Consider the following 18331-nt stretch of genomic DNA (forward strand, 5'->3'; position numbering starts at 1 on the left):
AGGGCAGGGTCACCAAGAGCATACATGTCTTACTCACAAATACCTCCAGGGCACACCAGATGGGCTCACGCCGATGCTCTTGGAGGCCGTCAGGATGACTCCAAGGTGCCGGTATTTCTTCACACCTACAGGTGGAAAGAGACAGGGATAAGTGAGTCCAGAACCACCTCCCGCTCTTGGAACCACACTGATCTTCTGCGGGGAAAGCCCTGGGCATCCCCAGAGGGTCTGTGTGGAGCGGCGTCCTCCTCCTTCCCTGACCAGGGACTTTCATCCACCCAGCACAACAACAGACCCACCCAGCCCCTCTGTGCTCAGGGTCAAGGGGACAGCAGGCTCTTTTCCAGAGGAAGAGCAGAGGCACCAGAACACAACGTCATGGGTCTTACCATTACTCCAGAATCTCTCTGTGAGAACAGATTGGGAAAGACCCCAGAATCTGAACAAGAAATGCACTATTTGGACTCTTGAGTATTTTAAATTTGTCATTTTCCAGTGGCTTCTACATTGCATTTCTCCTTGCAGTACTAATGAAAGTGAAAAATAAGTGTTCCTCCAAGAATACAAGTTAACCATCAGATCTACCCAGAAATGAGACTCTAAGTACCATCTAGATTGTACATCCTCAAGTCTTCTTCATAGTAGGATGCAGTCTGAAGGCTCAAGTAGCTTGGATGACCCAGGAACTAGGAAACTGCCACCTTCCAGGGGCAGAAGGGACCCGAAGCAGGTTGCCAGCCACTCAGACAGTGAAAAGGGATGGTAGGAAATCACACTTGGATCATTGCTGTTTTCCTGTTAGAAAGATGGCAGAAAAGAGATGGACAAGAATTCTCAAGGAAGATTCATAGCGATGGAAGCTTTGCTAAGAGAGCCACTCTGAAACTAGAGTGTGAAGGACAATCAGGAAGGAATCCCTAGGCATATCTCTTGTTTCAAGTGTCCTAGCACCATGAACTTTTGACTTCCGGCCCATGAACCTGCTCAGTGGCAGATCCAAGACCACCTGGTACACATCCATCTTCTCTGGACTGAAAGAGAGACAATGCAACACCTGTTAACTGCCAGCGCTCATCGTCATCCTTGCAAAGCACTTGCCTGTGCTTTTCCCTCATAAACCTGTACTCACTGCTCAAAATTGGGAGAACACCTGATTTCCCTCCACTCTGTGTCTCGCAGATGACTGTCCCTAATTCCCCAAACAGAAGTACCTTTTTTTTTCTTTTCTTTCCCAGCACCCACTTCTTGACTGACACAAAAATGTACCAATGCAAAAGGCCATGGTTGGCTATTTATACATCGTCAGGTTATGGCAAACATCAGAGGAAACTTTAAAATGCCAACGTCCACCTCACTGTCGCAGCCGGCGTGACAAATCAACCAGGAAACGTGAGGGTAAGAGGATGCTGAAAAGAAATTAAGAGACAAAGAATGGGGGCAGGAGGAGCACTGAGGATGATGTACAACAGTACCGATTTTATTCCACATCTTATATTCATTTATAAGGCAGATCACTATAGGAGGAGTAATACATCAGTATCTAGTCCGATGACTGCAAGTTTCTATAACAAGTTTACATTAACTACAAGCAAACCTCATGATGCCACGTAGTCTCAGCTAAAGCCATTAGCAAGACAATCAATCAGGGAGTGGGTTATGGGAGGGATAGGGACGACAAGGACCAACTAAGAACTCATGACCCAGACCACATTGTTCCCTTCTGTAGGGAGAGCATGTGGGAAGTCACGTAGGCAAGCACACAACACACAGCACAGACCCTTCTCAGTATTACTCAATTTTCCCATCCTTAACCCCTTGTCAAGGTGTCCAGACTTTAAAGGAGACACAAGTCAGGGCCTGGTTTGATCCACGACTCTAACCATGCTGTAGCCTCCAACATCTCCCCCTTCTTTTGTAAATAAAGCAAGCATATGAATTTGTGCCTGAGCCTGCAGTCATTGTTGTCCTGTATGTAACAAGGAAACTCCCCATCCTACAATCAATATAGCCAAGACAATGAATATAATGATAAAAATCCAAAAGGAATATTTCATTATATTTCTGGGATTAAAACTGTGCAACCCATCCAAAATCTGAGATACTATAGTGGCAGGGTTTTGTACATCTATTTGTGAATATCCTATATTAGCAATTTCCTTTTGCAACTCAGCAAGATCTAGACTTACATTACTGTGAAACCATATTCCCAGCAAATGATGTTTAACAGCATCCCAATAATAATTTAAGGCTTCAAGGGAGTGACACAAATATGTTGAAATCCTCCATGACATACTAAAGACATTTGAGTTCTTAACACCGATAATTGCCCACCCCAAAATTCTACTGCTTCTTCCAATCCTTCCAACCGGCTTAAAATTTTTTGGTCTATATGCTCCTGAGTAGCCAAGGCATAAGAGATATTTTGGGCTAGAGAATTCACATGTGCGGCAGTTTGTACAGATTGCGAAAGAGCTATAGTAGAAACAGTAGTTGTAGCAATTAGAGAGATTAATACAGTTATCCCAATGATAAGTAACCCTATGAAGTGCTTAACTCTTTTCACCTGAGCTTGCAGTTCTAATGGTAGCTGATACCCATAATTGGCATACCAGGGATCCTCCACTTCCACAGGGAGGAGTACATACGGAGGTTGCATTACTAAAAATATCATAATGGGGTGTCCTTTTAGAACAGAAAATAAGTGGGTATACAATTAGTTAATACACATTCATTACACTCTATGTGATACGTGAGGTATTCTCCCTTTGGCCCCTTAAACACCAAAGGTGAGATTGTACCAGGGCCCACAACTAATAAAAAGGGGTGGGGAACACAAGCTTTCACGAAAAATTCCTCCCGAGCAGTTCCATCCAGAGTGTTGTCTCCTACTCTGCATGTGGTGGGGCCCAAGGCAGCTACCAGCTTCCACAGCTCAAGATGAATCATTTCTTCTGTAGCAAAGAGTCCCTCTGGAAGTGTTGTGTTATGAAAGTATAGATGACCTTTTTGAGAGTCTCTGGAAAGATGAACAAAGGGTCTTTCAATTTGAACTCTAGATGCCTTAGACCAGTCAGTAATAGTGAATCCGGGAAGACCTGGCAGAGACATAATTTGTGGCACCTCTTGTACACGTTCCTTCCAAATGGGGCCTGGAACAGAGAAATTAAGACTCTCGGGACAAGGTAAATACCCCTGTGGGTGCATACCTAATCCACTAAAGGTAGGGTTCTCCTCTCCAACAATTTAATAAATATTCCATTCCTCCATTCGCCTAGCAATGGCCCCCATATGAGGAATTACTTTGAGAGAGATCACTATATGGGGAACTTGTTCAATCATCAAGCAGCCATTCATTAAAATTTGCTCATGAGAGGGGGCTTGAAAACAAATAGGGACTGGTGCCAAATTCCAGACCAATTCATATAATGTTTGGCATGCTCTATTCCCTCCGTGGCAATACCTCCAAAATGTTCTGGGATATTAGTATGAATTCGGGGCATGGGATCATCCCAAGTAATTGGGTGCACCAATGGAGGGTCAGGCAAGTAAGCCCAGTAATGAGTGGCTTTAACCTTAGGCATATTAACTAAAGCCAATAAAGCATATAAGACAACCAGAACGGCCTCTTTGGGCCGGGCCTGGTTGACCAGGTTCTTGACTTGAATTATAAGATTTCTCATCTGTCCCACTCGAAAGAGGGGTAAACATCTCCTTCGTCTTCATCTTCTCTGACTCCTTCGATTCAGAGCCATCATTGCTATTCTCTGGCATAGCGGTGAGAAGTCTGCACCATCTTTCTGGGAGCCATCGCGAGGTGTCCTCATCCTGTGGGAAAATACAAAAAACTCCTCGCCCTTTTTAAAGCACTGGGTCTGGACCTTTCCATACTCTGGTCAAAGGATCTTTCCACTGCGCGTCTGGAAGTGGAGAAAAATCAGGATGCCAGAAGCGCTCAGCTGCTGTCCGACCGATATCATCCACATTAAAAAAATTTAAAACATATAGGGTTAAAGTTAAATGCATATGTGGGGAATATTTTACTTTTCCCTGTAGTATCTCCCCCCTTTTTAATTTTTTAAGATAGGATTTAAGATTACTATTTGCACATTCAAAATGGCTTGACCCTGAGAATTATATGGGATGCCTGTAGAGTGTGCTATGTCAAAAATGGCACAAAAGGTTTGAAAAGCTTGAGATGTATAGGCAGTCCCATTATCTGTCTTTATTGCTTCTGGGTTGCCCAGAGTGGCAAATGCTGAAAGCAAATGATTTTTAACATCAGTAAATGATTCCCCCGAATGTGCCATAGCATGTAAAAATCCAGAAAAGGTATCAATAGAAACATGGAGATATTTAAGTCTTCCAAAAGGGGGAAAAATAGTTACATCCATTTGCCACAAATGATTAGGCATTAAGCCTCGAGGATTCATGCATAAGTTGGTTGGGATGATGAATAGGGCAAGTGGAGAAGCTCTTAACTATTTGTCGAGCTTCTTCTCTAGTTACCCGAAATTGTTTACGTAAATCCACTGCATTTTTATTAAAACGAGCATGACTTTGAGCGGCTTGCTCAAACTTAGTGGTTAACACCAATTGTATGTGAGTTAATGCATCTGCAATAGCATTGCCCTCAGTTAAAGGTCCAGGTAAGTTAGTATGTGCTTGAATATGCGTGATATAAATAGGATTAGCTCTTTTTTGAAGCAAACATTGAATACTTGTAAAAAGATGAAAAAGTTCCTCATCATTAGTAAGAATATAAGCAGTTGGTAACAACGGAATGGCATGTGCCATGTAATGACTATCACTGTATAAGTTACATGGTTCAGAAAATTTCTCCAGGGCTAAATGTACTGCTTTTAATTCAGCTCTTTGTACAGACTTAGTGGCATAAAATGCTTGAAAAGACTCCTGACCTGAATGAGAAGATTTATAAATGCCAATATGTCCTCTTTTATCAGCACCTACAAAAACATTAATAGCAGAATCAAGGGGACTTGTCTGAATAGGATCATTACAATAGAAACTGTAGAAAAGAAATGCAATAACTTATCCCGCCGGTAAATGATATCGAAGTTGTCCTGGGTAATTAGAAAGAGCTATCTGTCAATCAAGGTTAAATTGAATAAACATGATCAATAGTTAACATTGGTAAAATTAAAAAATCAGGTTCTTTACCTGTGATATGAACAATTCGCTGGCGACCCCTAGTGATCAGTTGTGTTAACAATTCTATTTGCCCTGTAATAATATGCAATTAATGTAGTGCTAAATGGATCCATTCCAGGGGTGCTTGAATTTGCCATATCACTGTCAAGGGTAATTTTGATGGCATTAACAATATTAGGTATATCGGTGTGGTAGGATCATATTGACAAAGTTGTGCTTGTGACAATTTATCATTGACTAGTTGCAATGCTGTCTTAGCACTTTCAGTTAAAATTCGAGGAGAGGAAGGAGAACCGTCTCCCTTTAGGATATCGAATAAAGGTTTCATATCATCAGCTATTAAATGTAGAAAGGGCCAAATCCAGTTAATATCTCCTAATAATTTTTGAAAATATTTTAACGTACATAAAGATTGTGTTCTCAAAGAGATTTTTTTGAGAGCCAATTCTTTTATTCTCAATGATGTAACCCAAATATTCAAATGGTTCGATTTTTTTGTACCTTTTCAGGAGCTATAATTAAATTATATTGTTGTAGTTGATTAATTAAAAAGACAAAAGTACTTTGTAAAATGTCTTCTGTTTCAGCTGCCAATAAAATATCATCCATATAATGTATGCAATAAACCATTGGTTCGAATTGTACTCGAAATGGGGCAATTGCACGTGACACAAACTCTTGACACAAGGTGGGTCTATTAGCCATACCTTGGGGCAAAACTTGCCACTGATATAGCTTAGCAGGCTCCTTATGACTAGTACTAGGAATAGTAAAAGCGAACCATTCACAATCCTGAGGGGCTAGAGGAATAGTAATAAAGCAATCTTTTAAATCTAATATTATCAATTTATATTGAAGAGGAATAGCTGATGGTGTAGGCAAAGCAGGATGAAGGGCCCCCATAGGTTTCATGGTAGCATTTATGACTCTCAGATCCTATAATAACCTCCAGTTTCCTGATTTTTTCTTTATCACAAATATAGGAGTATTCCAAGGGCTACAGGACTCCTTTAAATGATCCAAAAGCAGCTGCTCTTCTGTCAGGGTAGCCGCTCCTGCAAGCTTTTCTGAAGATAAGGGCCACTGATCCACCCGTATAGGGTCATTAGATTTCCACTCAATAGGCAGCGCATGGGGGGAGTTCAGTGGCCCTGAAGAAACCCAACCCCGCTTCTGAAGGTTGTGATTGTAAATGAAGCAGATGGGGTTTTCCCTGTAAATCTTCTCTTTAGCCCTTACCTGAAATATAGCCCATTTTTTCTATAAGGGCCATTGCAACTGAATGCTGCTTAGATCTGGGGATAGGAGCTGTTGTCAAAGAAACACCAATATCTCTTAAGACATCATTTCCCCATAAATTAAGATCAATTTGTAGCACAAATGGTTGGAATACTCCTTGATGACCTTCAGCAGTGGACCAGTTTAAAAAATTAGCACTTAACTTAGGAGCATAGACTTGTCCTACACCTCTAATAGAAGTATCTGAATCTACAAGAGGCCAGTTTTTAGGCCAGTGCCGGGAGGCAATTACTGAAACATCTGCTCCAGTGTCCACCAATCCTGAAAAGGCTCAACCCTGAAGGAATAAGGTCAAATAAGGTTTGTCTGCAGAAATTAACTGAGCCCAACAAACATCAGTAGAGCCAAAGCCTCCGGTTCCTCGCTTGCCCTTTACCACTGGATTATTGGTTTCCAGCCGTGGCATAATAATTAATTGTGCAATAGGAATCCGAGGTTGCAGTGAGAGCACTCCTTCTCTTAAAGAGGCCATAATTTTAATTTCTCCTGTATAATCCTCATCATCCCAGGATGGACAGATAGCCCTTTCATTGTCCAACTAGATCTCCCTAATAATAAACCCGAAATCCCCTTAGGTAATGGTCCCCAGATTCCGGTTGTAATAGCCTTCAGAGGTTCCCCAGCTTCCATGTAAACAGGTGTATCTGGGGCCAAGTCTAATCCTGCACTGGAGGGGGTACCTCGATATAATTTGTCGATGCCTGGGAGGTCAGTGGTATTGGCCCTGACAGGGGTGACTGAGGAATCATTGCTGCTATCGTTTGTTGGGACTGCAGCGAGCCCTGGTTCCTGTTTCCCTGAATAGGGTTCCCAAATTTGTCCCTTTGGGAACGACAGTCTTTTGCCCAGTGAAATCCTCAGGGACAATGGGGACATAAGGAACTGGGAGCAGACTTTCTCCCAATATTAAAGGAGGAAGAAGTTCCTGAAGAAATTACTCTCAATTGTGGGCATTGAGCCTTAAAATACCCAGGTTGTCCACATTTAAAACAAAGACGTTTTTGTAATTGCTCCTTTGTAATCATATGTTTTTGCATTTCTGTTGGAGAAATACCCTTCAATGCAGCCGCTAAAGTAACCCCTTGGATATAGGATGATCCGATCTCTGCATGTAAGCGAATATAATCCTCTAAAGTACCTGTTTTCTTCTATGGGCAGATAGCAGCTTGACAGGCAGAATTAGCATTCTCAAAGGCCAATTGTTTGACAATAATAGTTCCAGCTTCTCCATCTACCACAATTCTACCAACAGCCTTTAAGAGCTGGGCTACAAAATCCTGATAGAATTCATCTGGGCCCTGCCGAATTTTTGACATTTTCTCAGTTCGCACTCCTGATGAAGGAAGACACTTCCATGCCTTTAAGGCACATTGCAAAATTTGTTGATAGGCAATTTCGGGATAATCAATTTGTGTTTGTACCTCAGCATAAGACCCATCTCCTGTTAACATTTCACAGGATATAGGCATATTAGTTCTTCTGTTATATATAGCCATTTCATTAGCCCTTTCAAAGAACTCTGTTTTCCATAAAAGATAATCTCCCCCTGACAGACATGCCTGTGCTATGACTTTCCAATCTCCAGGGCACAAGGCTTCTAAACCTACGCTATCCAGTAGAGACAAAGTGTATGGAGGAGTAAGCCCATATTGTGAAGTGGTCACTTTAATTTCTTTTAGCATTTTAAAATTTAGAGTATTATAAGCCCTTCAGCCATCAGGCAGTTGTGTCACAGGGTAAGTGGAAAGGGCGGAATTATCCTCTCCCGATGGTTGGGCTTGATAAAGTGAGCGCCGTAGCAGCGTAGTTTTTAGCGGTTCAGCTCCTTCAGGAAGTTGTTTTGGATAAACAATTGAGTGTGGACTCACAGGAAACATACTTTTAGGTATAGGTTCCCCATCTCTGTAGGGCACGCCAGATTGAGGATGCTGTATTACTGGAAATCCTACACTCGAGTCCTTAGGGGTAGAAATCTTAAGGGATTCAGTCTGAGTTCGTCTATGTGTCATAAAGGTTGTTTGAACCCCAAAAGACTCAAAATTTTTTCCAAAGTGGGGATACTCTGGATGATAAACAGAATGGCTGTGGTCTACAGCGGCAGAGGCAAGAAATATGTCTTTATCATCATTTAGAGGCACTCCATCTCCAGGAGTATCAAAAGGATCAGAATGAGAATCGGTGAGGCCATCAACTAACTCAGAAGAAATAACAGCACCGAGATGTTCATACTTATTCTCCAATTCATCTATGCCAAATTTCAAAGAGAATCATGAGAAGCTATAGAGGTTAATTCTATAGAATGTTGCGGATCTAAAGTCTCTCAAATATCTTCCCAAACTTTCATGGTTCCTTCAGGGCAAGCACATGGTCCTCTAATTTTCAACTGATTTTTAATCTCTTGCCCTACTTTCTGCCAAATTTGTAATTTACTGTTCCTCCTTTAGGGAACCAAGGACAAAGATCAGACACCACACCAAAAAATTGCTGTAAGGCCTTCTTTGAGTGCTTAGACCCCTTCTGCTTTAAAAGGGCCCACATTGCCATAACAAAAAGATCCTCCTATTCCATAGAATGAGACTGCCCCATATTATTTTGCTCCTGCCATCGCCCAGCAACCTGGGCTCCTCTTACCGAAATCTTGATAACCACTCACCTGTACTTGCGCACTCCCATGAAACGTGCTCATAGTCCCTGTTCGGGCGCCACTTGTCGCGCCCAGCATGACAAATTAACCAGGAAATGTGAGCGTAAGAGGATGGTGAAAAGAAATTAAGAGACAAAGAAATGGGGGCCGGAGGAGCACTGAGGATGATGTCCAACAGTACCGATTTTATTCCACATCTTATAATCATTTATAAGGCAGACCACAATAGAAGGAGTAATACATCAGTATCTAGTCAGATGACCACAAGTTTCTATAACAAGTTTACATTAACTACAAGCAAACTTCCTGAAGCCACGAAGTCTCGGCTAAAGCCATTAGCAAGACAATCAATCAGGGAGTGGCTTATGGGAGGTACAGGAATGATAAGGACCAACTAAGAACTCATGACCCTGACCATATTGTTCCCTTCTGTAGGGAGAACATGTGGGAAGTCACGTAGGTGAGCACATGACACATAGCACAGACCCTTTCTCAGTGTTACTCAACATTCCCGTCCTTAACCCCTTGTCAAGGTGTCCAGAATTTAAAGGAGACACAAATCAGGGCCTGGTTTGATCCACGACTCCAACCATGCCGTAGCCTCCAACACCTCACCTTAAATTCAGATTCCTGAAATCAATGGGTTTCCAATTCAGTCTTTTTTGAAAATTTCTTTCCAAAGAACCAGCCCCGGCTGTCAGAAATAAAATGTCTATTTTGGGGGTGCTTGGGTGGCTCATGGGTTAAAGCCTCTGCCTTCAGTTCAGGTCATGATCCCGGGGTCTTGGGATCGAGCCCCATGTTGGGCTCTCTGCTCCACAGTGACCCAGCTTCCTCCTCTCTCTGCCTGCCTCTGCCTACTTGTGATTTCTGTCTGTCAAATAAATAATTAAAATCTTTTTAAAAAGGTCTATTTTGAAAGAACTTCAGAAATCCATCCAATTTCCTCTATCATAGTCTCTAAGGTACTCTAAATAGCCATACTTGTCTTCACACCACCACCACCAAGGAAAACCTCGCCAAGTCGTAAACTCCAATTAATTGTTTTATTAAAAACAAAACACACACACAAAAAACCACAAAAAGTGGTGGAGATGGCCTGCTGTCCACAAAGGGAGACCCTCCCTTCAGACCGGAAATGGAGGATGGGTGGCAGGCAAGAGGGAGATCAGTGCTCTAAGGGACTTTGAAATGGGACATGCCAGGAGGATCCAGTGTTTTCAAAGAGTATCCTCTGTCTCCTGCATTTGCCAAAATGACAGAGATTACTTGATATTATTCAAAACTTAATTTCTTTAAAAGTACACATTTTCATAACATCATTAAGAAACTTTTCCAAAACTGTGCCAGAAAAATGTTCTATCTAGATATCAATTGGATAAAAGGCTATAATTGTGTTACCTGAAGCAGCATGACGATTGTATTGTGTGTAAATATATGCTGTTACTAGTTTGGTTTTGTTCCCCCTTTCCATCGTATTATGTTGCAGAACTCATAATATATCTTCATTTACGTTACATTTTATTAACTTGTTTATTTTGTAATGATTTTACTCACTTCTTTAGCAGAGAGACAGAGCTCCCAAGCAGGCAGAGTGACAGGCCAGGGCAGAGGGAGAAGCAGGCACTCCTCCCCTGAGCAGGGAGCTCGACATGGGCTGGATCCCAGGGCCTGGACCTGAGTCAAAGGCAACTGCTTAAGCAACTGAGAAACCCAGGTGCCTGAGGTAGAAATTATTTTAAAGAAATCATGTTATATTTGCTGCCTGTAAATGCCTATATCCCCCGGGTTGTTGCCAAGGAGTTCTGAATTGTCACTTTCCAAGAGACCACACGGCAGTGGCCAGGCCCACAGGGACTTACAATGGATGTGGCCCCCTGCATGCCAGGCTCCAGGGAGTACAAGGATAAGGGGTGAAACCAGCAGAGAGGTTTTGGGTCCAAACACTCCAGAGTGCACAGACTGACCTCGGCTGCCAAGAGGGTCCTACCCAGCTATAATCTGACTCATCCTCTGTGTCCATGCAGGGACACCACATATGCATGCCATGTATGCAGGACCCAGAGGTGCCATCCAGTGGTGGAGATGACCCGCTGTCCACAAAGGGAGACCCTCCCTGCAGACCAGAAATGGAGGATGGGTGGCAGGCAAGAGAGAGGTCAGTGCACTAATGGCCTTTGAAATCGGACATGCAGGGAGGATCCATGTTTTCAAAGAGTATCTCTCTGTCTCCTGCAGAAAGGGCACCTTGCGATCCAAATTAATGCAACTCACTGAAAAATGACAGACATATGTTTGTATCCTTAACTCATGGCTCAGGCAGTCCGCCCCACAGACAATATTAGTAACTGTCACCCTTGGCTCCAAGGGGCTCCTGGAAGGAACGCAGGGCATTCATGGGGAGGGGAGCCCCATATTAAGCACTTTTTTAATTACATATTTTCCTTATTGGACACAGCAGGCCTGACTTGGGTGAGGCACAGAGGGAGAAGCACTCCCCCTGAGCAGGGAGCCTGATGCTAGGTTTGATCCTGAGTCGAAGGCAACTGCTTAAGAGAATGAGAAACCCAGGTGCCCCAGGTAGAAATTATTTTTAAAGAAATCATGTTATATTTGCTGCCTGTAAATACCTATATCCCCTGGGTTGTTGCCAAGGAGTTCTGAATTGTCTCCAAGAGCAGGACCTGAGCCGATGGCCAATACTTAACCCACTGAGCCACCCAAGAATTCCTAGAGAGACTTTGTGAAACAATCTCATATAAATAGGAGTTTTCCAGAGTAGCAGATAGTAAAGTGAACATTTAAGTCTCCTATGTGCCCTCAGGAGTATCATTTATTTAATGTCAAAAAATGTAGTTAGTTAACTTACAGTGCAGTATTGCATTCTGCAGTAAAATTCAGGGACTCATCATTTCTGTCCATCACTCAGAGCTGGTCACAACAAGGGCCTTCTTCAATGCCCATCATCCATCGACCCCTCTCCAACCCACTTCCCTCCATGACCCCACAGTGTGCAGGGATGCCTTCACCCTGAGAGTTCTGTCATGAACCACCACCATGGTGACCTGATGACACACACCCATCCTTCCCTTTCAACTGTCACTCTGTTAGCCGAGCCCCTTGCAGTTTGGTGAACAGGTGTAAAGGTTCCCCATGATGGGAAATCTCAACTACTGTTCTACGGTTATGTGCCTATCGATTTTCTCAATTCTCTTCTCTCTAGCTGTCTTCCTCCCTTTTACAGAGACAGGCTTCTTCTCTTTGGCTTTTCCTTTCCACCCTCTGATTTCTCCTCCCGGTTCGATGCCTGTATTTGTTGGTTTGTCTGGCTTATTTCATGGGGATTTCTTGGGGAAGCTGCCTTCCTTAGATCGCTTCGACGTTCAGAAAACCGTACTCTTTCTGAATACCCATGTCGCACACAGTCCTACGGGGACAACACACAGCTCACACGCCACACTGTTGTCCCTGGATCAGGAGAATCTTGGTGCGACCCAGCCAACACATTTGAGGGGAACCAAGTGCCGGTCACCTCTTCCCGATGGAGACGACAACATCGGAGAGGAACGGTCAGCGGTCGAAAGGCAGCTGTCTTGAGAAGGAGAGACGATGGAAGATAGCGGGGTGGTCTCATGGGTTGATGTGGAGGGTTTCACGGGCCGTCTGCTTGATGCCTGGGAGTGCACGGGAACGGGCTGTGCCACCGGGTGGGTGGACCGAACACACGGCAGCTGCACAGTGGCCCGTCTGCTGGTCTCAAAGATACTGCCGGGCTGGGTTCTCAAGGCCCGGCCTAGGGAGGGAGACAGGAGACTGTCGCTTAAACCTACAGTCTCCACAGGGGATCAAGAGACCTGAGAGTAGACAGGGGATGCTGGCGAAGAATGAGAGAGTAGGGAGGGACTCACTCCAGCCAGGGTAGCCTCACTTCCATCCGGGCTCCTCAGGCCATTCAGCATCATCCATCTCCATCCTGAAACCAACCACCCCCAGCCCACATGGCCACCTCCATGTCCGTTCGTACCATCAACTGCTCCTCGGGATTGGCCAGCTCAAGGCAAGCGACTCCTCGCCGGGGTCAAAGTGTGACCTCTGGGAGCGGAAGGCAAGCGAGTTCTCGGCGGGGTCCTATGTGACCTCGGGGAGTTTGAATCAGCTTGGGAGCCAAGCAGAACCCAAGGAGCCGTGGGGTGCATGCAACTGGCACTCAGGACGGCCTTGGGCGACCGTGCTGACCTTGCAGAGAGGTGAGGGAACGTGGCCCGTGCCACACGTTCCCGGTCCTTCACTAGGGCCCCATGGGGCAGAAACCACCACATAGTTGATGTCAGGGCCCCAAACACAGAGGGGAGGGAGGACTGAGTCTGGTCTCGTGGCACTCGCTCTCCCCTACAGAAACACTGGCACAGAGGGATTTGAGACTGTGAGGGCAGCTCCTGGTTCAGGGCTTCAGGACCTTTTCTCAGGGCCGTGGGTTGGTGTCAGGGGCTGGGGAATCTCCAGCCACAGGGAAACGACGACATTCCTGTCCCAGATCCATCCCTCATCAGGGTGGCAACTCTGGACGGTCCCTTCACCGCCCTACATTTCAGGGCCCTCCACTGTCCAAGGGGGCTTCCAGCCCGTTGCCACTCCCATGGGCGCTGCTGGCGGGGGGGGGGGGGGCAGGAGAAAGGCACTCGGATTCTCTGTTGGCTGTCAAGCATCGTTCTCATGGGAAGGATAACGAGGGGGCTTCCATCCTCCCGTGCGGTGGAGCCATCCCAAGTGCCACGTCGGACTTCACACACAGCCAGCCGGCTAGCCGAGTCCGGAGGCAGTCCGTTCCTCAACACCTGCCGAGCGGCTGGGAAGCATCCCGTCCTCCCCTAGGTCCCAGGCGCTCCTTGGACTCAATCACCTGGGACACCGTGACGGCCCACTAACATCTAGGCCAGAGGGCAGGGAAACGGGGCACAGAGGGTTCTGGGGAACACTCTCGGGTAGGTGTGGCTGCTCAATGGGACGTGAACCCAGGCCATCGGGCGTGCTCACGGCGCTCTGTTGCGTTTCTGTCCTGTCTCTGCTCCACACAAGCCGTTGCCCACAGAACCTGTGGGTGTGGGAGGGGGGCGGAATTCAGAGCAGAGCACACGGCCACCTCTTCCTACGTGCCACCTGGAGGGAGGAATGCCTGCTGGGCAGCTGGCGAGTAGGGGCAGGAGACGGATGGACTGGAAGGGAACAATGTCCAATCCCCCTAAGGGCTTCTGACAACAAGATGCCAACACTGCTCTCTATTTCTATGCGTCTCCCAGCAATCTGTGTGGAGCTTCCCCCTGAGGATGTGCAGCCTCCCACAACCACACCAGCCCCTGCACGACTACCCAAGAAGAAAGTCTGGTTCTCCCTCCATGATCAGGTCTACCCCACTGGGGACACCGAGGAAGGTACCTTGGAGATTGACTCATTACGTTGATTGGAGATGCATTCTTTCGTTCAGTAGCACAGACATAACCGAAGATTTTAAAACGCTGAGACACATTTTCCTCTGATTTCACTGGTAGCCATTTCCCTCTATGCCGTCTGTCCCCATTAAGTCCACAAGTCATGACGAAATTCTCATTCAAACTGGATCCAAGGGACACAGGAAAAAAGTGTCTACTAGCTGAAGGGATGGATCTTAGGTCTTTCTGGAACACACAGGTCCCTATAGGTCTCTCAAGGAAACATGGTTCTTAGATGTGTAGGAAGGAAGAGACTATGTTTTCCACCAGTAATGCTGAAAGAAAAATGGAACAGAATACGACAGGAGGTTTCACGATCACCCCCTCCACTTCTGCCCATTAGCCACATCTTACATGGGTGTGCTACGTACCTTCAAAGGAACAAAACGACCTCACTGCATTTGGGGAACTCAAGTACCCAGTACATTCCATGTGTTTACCATTCTACAAATTGGGCCAATGCATTCAGTGACGTCTTCTCATTCTGGAAACAGACAGAAATCTGTGTACTAATGTCTCACACTGCTGGGTTCCCAATAGCCACAGACAGGCACAGCCCCCAAATCCAACATGGGAGGAAAGGACACATTAAATGGCATCCATACACATCATGGTGTGCAATTCAGGCATAAGAAGAAACAAAGGTTTCCAATATTTTAGGAAATAGATGGACCCTGGAAACCTAACACACCATTTGAAAGCAAGCACACAAGGAAAGAGGTACATTACATGATCCCAGGCTTTGAGGACACTAGAGTAGGGGCTTTCGTAGACCCAGAAAGTGGAAGGGATGGTGCAGGGAGGAAAGGGGGAGGGACAGTCATGTCCTCACAGGTACAGAGGTTCCATGAGATAGGATGGCAATGTTTTCCCCATAGATGGCAGCACTGTCTACAAAGCATCAGGGATGTGAGCAGTGTCACTGAACGTACACGTACTAATGAATACAACCATCCACAGTACTTAGATTCGATCACCAAAAAACTCACTACTCCAAGGCAATAGAGGAGTGGTAGGGTCACAGCAGAGGTGCAGGGAAGACAGCTGAACAGGCCCTATGACCAGGTGAAGTAGTGACAAGCTGGCTTGGCTTCACAGTGGGCAGGAGGGCTCAGGGGACTGCGCCCTGAAACCCAGTGTGCCTTGAGTGTTTCCTAGACGGACACTGATGAGTTCCCACTGATGACATCCCCTCTGTTTGAAAGTCAAGGCCCTGTTTCCCTTTTCCATCCTGCTCCCCTCCTCTGTGTTTCTATGTACACCAAGGATGTGGGTCCAGCAGCACGTCAGGCCTTGCTTGGTCCCTCTTCACATCCATTCACTCTGGCCCCCCATCCACATCCAGCAGACTTAACTCCCCCAGTCATTTGTGAGTAGTGCAGCCAATGTCCTGCCAGCTCCTTTCTGTTCTCCTAGACCCTGTGGAGGGCCAGTCCAAGGGCCTTCCCAGGGGCTGGACAGAGGAAGGCGCCCCAACTCTTCTTAAGGTAAGCTCACCTCTCTTTCTCAGAGACAGTAATGGTGCTTCCTTGATTTTTTCCATCAATGTAGTTTGATGAAAACTGGCACTCCCAGGGAAGGGGGCAGCAGTCTCCTCTCGTGGAGGAATGCTGGGTCCGACATCTTATGCACAGTGGATCCAAAAAGGGTGATGACACAGGACATACTCAGTTACAAACTCGATGGGATCAAACACCTTCTTCAGCAGAAAAGGTTTCTCCTTGAAAAAGAACGTTCTGTCTGTTGATCAGAATGGACTTTGGAGATCTGCCATGAACAGCTCCAGCATCATTCCAACTGTCCTCTTCAACTTGGGTGGGGGGACATGGATTCAACCATGGGATCTCATCCAATTAACTGCCTGAAGTCGTCCCCAAACCAAAGAGCTGGCCCAACAGCAGACAGGATGTTGGGATCCTCACTGTGTTTCCTTTTTCCCAATCACAGGTAGATGCTGGGAGGAGTGACAGCTGTATGTATTTAACAACATCGAGCTCTGGGAGGAAATCTAGATGAAAAAGCAGCCTTCCCCCTGATTCTGGGTTCCAACAAGCAATGGGGGTTGAGGGATACTGACTGAGACTATCCAGTGAGGCACGGTGACCACGTTGAACAGGGCCTGGACAAACTCAAACATAGGGCAGGGGTGATTTGTGTGCACGTGGCATGAAGGCCCTGTGTGCATGGGGGCGTGGGTGCATGTCTATGTGTGTCTGTGTGCATGTTTGTATGTTCATGCGTTATGCTTGTGAACATGAATGTGTGTCTTTCTCAGGAGATATTTCTCACACTTCCATCACAATCAATGTGTCACCCTTCCAATACACTCTCATCACCCTGGAACACTTTACATACTCCTTCTTTTGCTCACCACAGCTATGCCTGGAGGACGTTTCCCTTTCCTGAGGGAAGGGCTTTCCTGAGACGGGCATGGTGTGGAGATGAATGATCAAAACCCTTGACCTCCTACTTGGAAAGCCAAGATTTGAGCTCAGGTTTCAATCTGAAAGTTGCTCTGGCCTATGCACCTGTGTTAGTCCCTCAGCCAGGTGTTCATGTTGTACCATAGGTGCTAGCTAGCAAAGGGCCAACAGCATCTGTGCACACAGCCAAAAACCTAGATTTTATGATGGTCCCTGACAGGACCCAACATGACACAGTGACTTCCAAGGTCACAGAAACCAGGGCAAGGATAGAAGCCCATGTTAAAGATTACAGCCTGGTCCCTGGAGTCAAGTGCACAGAGAAAAGCCACATCTTCGTGCTCAAGCCCACATTGCTGGAAAGGGTGTGGACCCGTGGAGGACAGAACAGGGCAACATCAGTTATAGCCAGTCTCAGTGTGTACACATGACCAATGGCAGAAAAGCATCTGGGAGGGAATTATTGTACTTGATAAGATTTCCGTAAGCCCCAGGAAGGTTCAAATTCTTTAAGCACACACTCACACACCACTGGCAAATAGGAAATCAAGTTCAAGCTTGGTTGGAAGCTTTGGACCAACACCCCTGGGGCAAATCTCCTGCAAAGCTGGCCTGCAGCGTGTCAGCACAGACTCCAAGGCTCTGTGTAAGGAACTTCCCACTGGTCAGAACACCTGGGAGGGTTCAGTCAGCCACTGTCTTCACGGGAAACACCCATACACATGTGGGAAAGCTCAAGAATAGTGGAAGGAATCTATCAAACTCATCAACGGTGCCAGCAGTTAACGTAAGCTATGATGTCAGTGCTCTCAAGCATTGTACATGGGATTTTCGGAAGACAAATGATGAGTGAAGCAAACTACTAGGCTTCTTTTTTGAGGGTTGAATTCAGCCCGGCAAGCAAGACTGCTTTTTATGCCGTGCAAAATCTTACAAAGATGTGATGCCTATAGTCACAGCATATTGGGATCTTGTGCCCAGAACTATTTCCAAAGAAGAAGCATGGGACATCTTAGTGGCACGTCAATCAGGAGAGGCTATGGGACTTGGTCTTCACACAGAAGCCAGGTTAGGGTTCACATGTATTGGACTATTTGGCTTTGATCGGGCTCACTTTAGCAAGAAAGACAAAAACACTCTTCGTGTTTCCTCCTTGCTCCTCTCCCGTCCTTTCGTCTCTGCACCAAGGAGAAGGCCCGGCAGCAGTGTGGCCAGTACCTGCTATGCACCCACATGCACACACTTGCCTCCTGTCCTCATGCAAAAAAACTCCCTGCCTGCTTCCTGAGTAGCCACACCAGTGTCCTCAC

At 45.9% G+C, this 18331-nt stretch overlaps 1 long non-coding RNA gene across 1 annotated transcript; it reads right to left on the reverse strand.

Annotated features, from left to right (window-relative positions):
• Positions 1 to 1318: 1318 nt before the first annotated feature.
• Positions 1319 to 13714, reverse strand: LOC125092705 (uncharacterized). The gene is made up of 3 exons (XR_007125047.1): positions 13340 to 13714; positions 8833 to 8840; positions 1319 to 1329 (listed from the first exon to the last, which is right to left on the reverse strand). It is a non-coding gene; the product is annotated as an uncharacterized LOC125092705 (long non-coding RNA).
• Between the last annotated feature and the right edge of the window lie 4617 nt (positions 13715 to 18331).

Source organism: Lutra lutra, unplaced genomic scaffold (assembly GCF_902655055.1).
Source record: "Lutra lutra unplaced genomic scaffold, mLutLut1.2, whole genome shotgun sequence".
NCBI lineage: Eukaryota > Metazoa > Chordata > Mammalia > Carnivora > Mustelidae > Lutra > Lutra lutra.